The 6,705-nt window shown below is 45.8% G+C and overlaps 1 protein-coding gene across 5 annotated transcripts in view; it reads right to left on the bottom strand.

Annotated features, from left to right (window-relative positions):
• Nucleotides 1-6,442, bottom strand: part of CTPS2 (CTP synthase 2) — a 167,188-nt gene extending 160,746 nt beyond the window's left edge. For 2 of the 5 annotated variants that reach the window (XM_074993565.1, XM_074993573.1), the window contains exon 1: nucleotides 5,783-6,187. The gene's annotated coding sequence lies outside the window, so the exon portion shown is untranslated. Of the gene's footprint in view, nucleotides 1-5,782; nucleotides 6,188-6,310 lie in introns of those variants that run through there. The other 3 variants (XM_074993581.1, XM_074993555.1, XM_074993545.1) reach the window with 3 other exon arrangements.
• Between the last annotated feature and the right edge of the window lie 263 nt (nucleotides 6,443-6,705).

Below are 6,705 nucleotides of genomic sequence, written 5' to 3' on the forward strand. Positions count from 1 at the left end.
CAAATTCAAAAAGAACCACGTCTGTGGAGTTCAAAAGCTGGTCTTTGTAACTAGCAGAAGTTGGTCCAATAAAGCGTATACCTCACCCACTTTGCCCCTCTTTTATCCCAGGAATGACAGGGTAAAACTACAATGCAAGCTGTGTGGCAATTAGGTTTAGACATAAATAATCTACATGTGTGTCAGCAACAAAGCAAACACCATTCAGGGATGAATTAGCAGGAGTGCTGTAAGGCAAGAGGTGAGAAATTATTCTTCCCTCTACTCCACTCCGATCAGGCCTCATCTAGAATATTGCATCTTATTCGGGGCACCATATTTCAGGGAGATATGGACAAACTGGAGAAAGTCCAGGGAAGAGTGACAAAAATGATAAAGGCCTAGAAAACATGATCTGTGAGGGAAGAGTGAGAAAAAAAAATGGGTTTGTTTAATCTGGAGGAGAGACGACTGAGGGAGGACATAGCTAGGACAAACCAAGACTCCTGAACAGTGCTGAACACCTTTGCTCCTTTCTAAGCTTGCAGTCAAATTGTTTTCAGTGCCAATTTCCTTAATGATGGAGTCTTAGGAATTATTTTTCTAATAACTAACTCATAGCACTGCAAGGATAGCAGAAGTCCCAGCCACAAAAATAATGTAACCTGGAATTGCTTGGGACTTCTCTACACGAGGGAAAAGAGGAAAGGGAAAAAAAGAAAAGAACTTCCACTATTTTATTGAGAGCCCTGGTTTTGACCTGCTGTCAGCATTTCAAAAATATACAGAATCTAACCGTGCCAGGAACATATTAGATGGAGATCAGGAATCACAGAATCGTAGGCATGAAGGACTGGATGGGGGCTTGAGAGGTCATATGGTCCAGGCTCCTGCACTGAGGCAAGACAAAGTACTGTCTAATGCCATCGTGTACAATACATTCACTACTCGCCACATGTGGCAAATAGGACACTGTGCTGTGGCGAATGCATGCATACTTAACTCGTAAGAAATAATAATTATTTGCATTTGTCACATGGGCTCAAGACAGCACAGGTGCTCATCCAGGCAAGGCCAAACTCCCAGACAGCCAGAGGGGAACCTTGGCAGGCGCTGATGCTTCCGTCGCTAAAAGGGAGTATTGCAGGGCGTGGCAAGGATGGGAGTTTGGTATCATGCCCTCTAACACGGGGGGGCAGTGCTGCTGTCTGCGTACTACTTGCAGGCTACTTGGGGTTCCAAGCCTTTCCACAGTTAGCCTTTATTTGCTGCAAAGAGTTGTGTTGCCATACTAGTGTCAGTGATTATTAAATCATCTCGCAGTTTCGTATGAATTCAAAGGCCAGAAGGTATTTATTTTTCTAATATTATTGAATTAAGTTTTGTGTACTATAATGTGGTGAATATGGAAAGACAACAACTACAAGTGTGACGAGCTTTAAATTCCTGTTGGGCACTGCTGATCTGATATATCCCTGATATATGTCTAAACCAGGGGTCAGCAACGCCCAGGATGGGTGCCTAGAGTGGCACACTAGCCAATTTTCATGAGCATGCAAGGCAGGAGCTCAACCACACCCCTCCTCCCCCATGCAGCCGGGAGCTGGCTCAAAACCATGCCACCTGTCGATGAACGGCAGACCAGCTAATGCTATCAGCCACCACCTAAATGGTAGAGCTCTGCATCTTCATTTATTAAAGAAGCTGTTGTAAGTAGGACTATTAGGGTTTAAATTTTGAAAACTTTACTCATTTGAAAAACTAGAGACCCCATTGCAGCTCCACTTGCAGGCACAAGTTGGGCTGAAAGAAAGTCCTAGACAGAAACTTGTTCTAACACACATCCAAAGTGTATGGGCTGGGCCTCACGCTGGCCAGAGGAGGAGCTCCATTGGGAGCTGGGCTGGGCCGGCACAGTGTGGGGGGTAAAGGGAGCTCCACTGGGGGGCTGGGCTGGCTCCATGCTGGGTGGAGAAGAGGTTGGCACAGTGCCAGGGGAGCTCTGTGGGGGGAGAGGGTGAGCCAGACCTCTTGCTGGCCCAGTGAGGGGCTGGGGCTGGCATAGTGCAGGAACTCCGATAGAGAGCTGGCTAGGCCCTGTATTGGCTGGGGGAGGTGACAGGGATGGCACGGCGGCAGGGGCGAGATATGGTAGAACCTTGCCTGGAAAGAGAGACAGATGGACACAGCAAAAATAATGTATATGATGATAAGTGAAATCAGTTTTCCCTCGCGCTCTCTCTCTCTCTCTCCTTTCTCTCCCCCAACCCCCGATAAAGCTTCTTTTTTTTCCTCTTTGTCCCTCCTACTTCTGCCACGGTTCCCCTTCAGCCAAAAGATACATTGTTCCACTAACGCTGACCATCACAAGGCTAGCGAGTTTACGGCTAAGCAATGTTCATCCTAACATTTCAGAGATGGCCAACTAACAAAGTGGAACTATGGCAATAAATAAGTATCAGTAATAATACCTGGTTGTTAAGTAGACCTCCAAACACTTGTACATTTTTAAATCTGCCTCATATGTGGCAATTTTAAATTACACAAAATATTTTAATACATACTTTAAATATAGTACACACAGTGGAATGTTTGCTTGGTCATTATTGTAACAACATTAAAACAAGGGCTTGAAAAAAATTAACTGATACCTACTGCTAGAGGGTGACAAACTTTTCCCTCAACTAGTGGCCTACAGGGAAAACATCCTGGCCAAAATAGCCACTATTGTTGCTGAGAAGAGGAAGAGTTCTAGGATTCTGGTCTGCAAATCTGGCGACTCTATTATTTACAATAAAGCAGAACCTCACTGTTACAAACACCTGACAAACATATATTGTTTGTAACACTGTAATGTTTGTACCACTAAAGAAAGTTTATGGTTCTTTCACAAGTTCACCAAGCACAGAATAATAGAACACTAGGACCGGAAGGCACCTCAAGAGGCCATCGAGTCCAGCCCCCTGCCCCAATGGCAGGACCAAGTACTATAACCATCCCTGATAGACATCTATCTAACCTGTTCTTAAATATCTCCAGAAATGGAGATTCCACAACCTCCCTTGGCAATTTATTCCACTGTGGTTTATTTCACTGATTTAATTCACTGACTTAATGCAGCTCTGAAATTTTACAATGCAGAAGAAAAATTCTGCTATTTAGCCATCTTAATTTAAATAAAACAAAAACAAATGAAACAAACAAGAGCTGCAGAACTTACAAGTTTTGTTCCATCTAGGCAAGGCAAAATAATCCCTACTATTACTAACTTTTCTATGCTGCTTTGATGGGATTTGTTATTTATTGTTTACTTTTAAGATTTTGGACTCATCCATTTGTGTTTTTGATGGTTCTTTCAGCTGCTGCTGTCAACAGCATTTTGCATCTGGCCAAGCAATTTGCATTGATCTTTGGAGGGAGGGGAATACTGAATTGGAAATGCTAAACAAACACTTATACACACCAATAACTGTACACAAGTAAATAGCCTTGTTTAAATCAACAGAACTAGAAACTTCCCTAAGTGTTTGTAGGCCCAGGGCCTTAAGACTAGCTTTGCTTCTACTGAAGTCAATTAAAAATTTCAAAATAGTTTTAGCAAGACTACAGGTTGCACAAGAGCTCACAGGAAGAGCCCACTATTCTGCAACAGAGTACAATTCAAAGAAATTACAAATGCAATTGAAAGCAGCAGCTAGGCTTCTAGGGGAGCTGTTCAGTCTCGTTTTCTCCTTTGAATCACACGCTTGACATGACTAAGTCATGCTTTGCTGACAGCATTCTTTTACTTTCTCTTTTAAAAGACAAATTAGAAGCATAGTAGGTCATGAGTTCAGTTGTCTAAATGAAAGTATTATTTTCTAAGATCCCACTACTTGTAGATGAACAGAAAAAAAAAAGTTTGACAAAGTTAGCTAGGAAAGGGAAACCAAACAAAATAAAAGCTTAGGGTATTAGATTGCCATATGCTCTTAATGGGCAGAATCATGCAAATACACCTGTGAACAACTTTACTCACAGGATTAATGGCTTCTCTTAACACAAGTTATTTTCACGGTTAAGTTTTTACAGGACTGTACCTCAAACCTACACCATTATACTGAAAATTAATTAATACAATAGCTCTCAAACTGTGGGTTGCAACCCACTTTGAGTGAGGATGAAGTCTGAGTTCAGCTGCCCAAATCTGAAGCCAAAACCAGAGGAATTAGATAAGCAACAACTTGCCTGGGGCAGAAGTCCTTTAGCTTCAACTTTGCGCCCCACCCCTTGTCCCCACCCCCAGCCCAGAGCAGCAGAGCTTGGAGGAGCTTATATTTCAGTTCATTCTCCTCAGGTCAGAAGCAGTACTTGTTGTCAGAAGAGTAACAAAGAGAAAGCAGTGCTAGTCTATACACTATCAAAACAAAAAGCAGTCAAGTAGCACTTTAAAGACTAGCAAAATGGTTTATTAGGTGAGCTTTCGTGGGACAGACCCACTTCTTCAGACCATAGCCAGACCAGACCAGACCAGATTCAATACTTAAGGCACAGAGAACCAAAAAGAGTAAGCAAGGAGGACAAATCAGAAAAAGATTCTGATTTGTCCTCCTTGCTTACTCTTTTTGGTTCTCTGTGCCTAAGTATTGAGTCTGGTCTGGTCTGGCTATGGTCTGAAGAAGTGGGTCTGTCCCACGAAAGCTCACCTAATAAACCATTTTGCTAGTCTTTAAAGTGCTACTTGACAGCTTTTTGTTGTCAGAAGAGTGTCACAGAGTCATGACATTTGAGAACCCCTGAATTAATAATAACTGGTGAACATTTTATTTACTTTCTTGTTTCTGCTGGTATTGTTCTTGAGTTGAAAACAGCAAATAGCCCACACCACAATGGGTCATTTACTTTATATGTCATGTCCTGGACTAGCAAGTTATTTGGTCTTAGATTTGATCTATGTCTTGAATGTCTGGAGTACAGATTGAACAGCTGTAATCCCAAACTCTCTCTCCAGCAACATCCATAGTCCAGCACGATTTTAGTTAGCTGGGTGACCTCTTATCAGGGGTGTGGCTAAATTTCCCATGGTCCCAGAAAGTTTATTTACAGCCACCAGCCTTGGCTCTCACTGTTCTGTGCTGTTATATAGCTGTAATTTACCTCTAAATGTCTTCTAAGAGCCCAGTAAACAGTGGAAGTACTGGTAATGCTCCTAGACAATATTGACAGCCCGTGGTCCAGCAAATTCTCTCGTTCAGCACCGGTCTGGTCCCCAGGGTGCTGGACTAGAGAGGTTCAACCTATATGAAAGATCCCAGCACATGAGAACCTACAAGCTTCCAATTTTTGTTGTACTAAGTCTAATTATGAATATGAAGTCCATTAACAGAAATAATTCCCACAGTTATTAGAATATACCCAATCATCAGGCAGGAAGAGGCACTAGCACATGACTTAAAGATGTCTAAACATGAAAAACAAATATTAGGAAGAGTCAAAGGAGAAATAAGGAATCCATAAGCCCCATATACTCCAGAAAAAGACACACTGCTGACAAAAACACCTTGCCTAGAAAACCAGCCTGCAGCATGGTGCATCAAGCTCTCAAATGGAATCTGAATGAAAACAGCAAAAAAGAAAGACCTCAAACAGCACGGAAAAGGCCTACTGAGAATGAAGAACAACACCTGGGGTGCTCCTGGAGCCAGCTAGAAGTTTTGTCTCCAGACAGAGAAGAGGGGAGAAGACTTGTAGCTGACCTATGTTCCACTTGCAGTACCAGAGTTTAAGTCAAATACAGCTGCAATTAGTGATGAAAAGGGCTCACCTGCTCACGTAAATAGGCTCAACTGGCTTCCAGCCCCCATCAGAGGCAGCAGAACATCAACTGCTTTTAATGATAAGATGCTGGCTCAGCTTCCTCCTCCTGCCACGCCCCCACCTAAACTGCTTCAGCAATGGCTCCTTCCCCTGCTGCCCTACTGGGCCCTGGGCTGGCGGGGAGGGGAGGACTAGGAAATGGTTTGTCCCTCCCTGGGTCAGGCAGAGCTGGCGCGGCACCTTGTTTACAGCGGCGGGGGCCAGTGACGGCCACGCCTTGCTCCACGCACGGCCCGGGCTGCTCACGTGCGCAGACCCGTGCTGCCTGGCTGGAGAGGGTAGAAGCTGCCCCCCACCCACACCCCCGTGTGACGCCACTGCCGTCGGGGCTACAGGCCGCCCGGGGCGAGCCTTGAACCCGCAGCCGCCGCTGCTGCTGCCGCCCTGGCCCTGGGGCGCCTGAAGGCAGCGCCGCCCCCGGGGGAACATGCCCTGCTCGGGGGGGCTGCCAGGGCCAGGCAGGCGGCCAAATTACCTGGGCGCAGGTTGCGGCTCCTGCAGGTTCCTGCTCCCCCGCCCAGGTGCGGCCGGCGGGAGGCAGGGCGGGAGTCTCTGGGCGGCCACCAGAGGGAGCCCGCGCTGCAGCCGGCGCTCACCCTGGCCTCGGGGTGGGAGGGGGCGCGGCAGCCGAAGAGCCGCGGGTCAGTGCCCTGTGCAAACCCTGCCCTCCGCGCAAACGTACCCGCTCTGGCTCGCAGGCGCTGCTGCTCAGATGTTTTTACTTGAGCCGCAGGCACCAGCCTGGGACGTTTGTTGCACAGGCATTTATCTTATCTCCCTGCACAGCCTTGGGGCACTTTTTCAGATTAAATTACGGGCGATGCTCAGAAAAAACACATGGGCATTTTCTGTGACCAGGCCACTCAGTAT

This window comes from Carettochelys insculpta, chromosome 1 (genome assembly GCF_033958435.1).
Source record: "Carettochelys insculpta isolate YL-2023 chromosome 1, ASM3395843v1, whole genome shotgun sequence".
Lineage (NCBI taxonomy): Eukaryota > Metazoa > Chordata > Testudines > Carettochelyidae > Carettochelys > Carettochelys insculpta.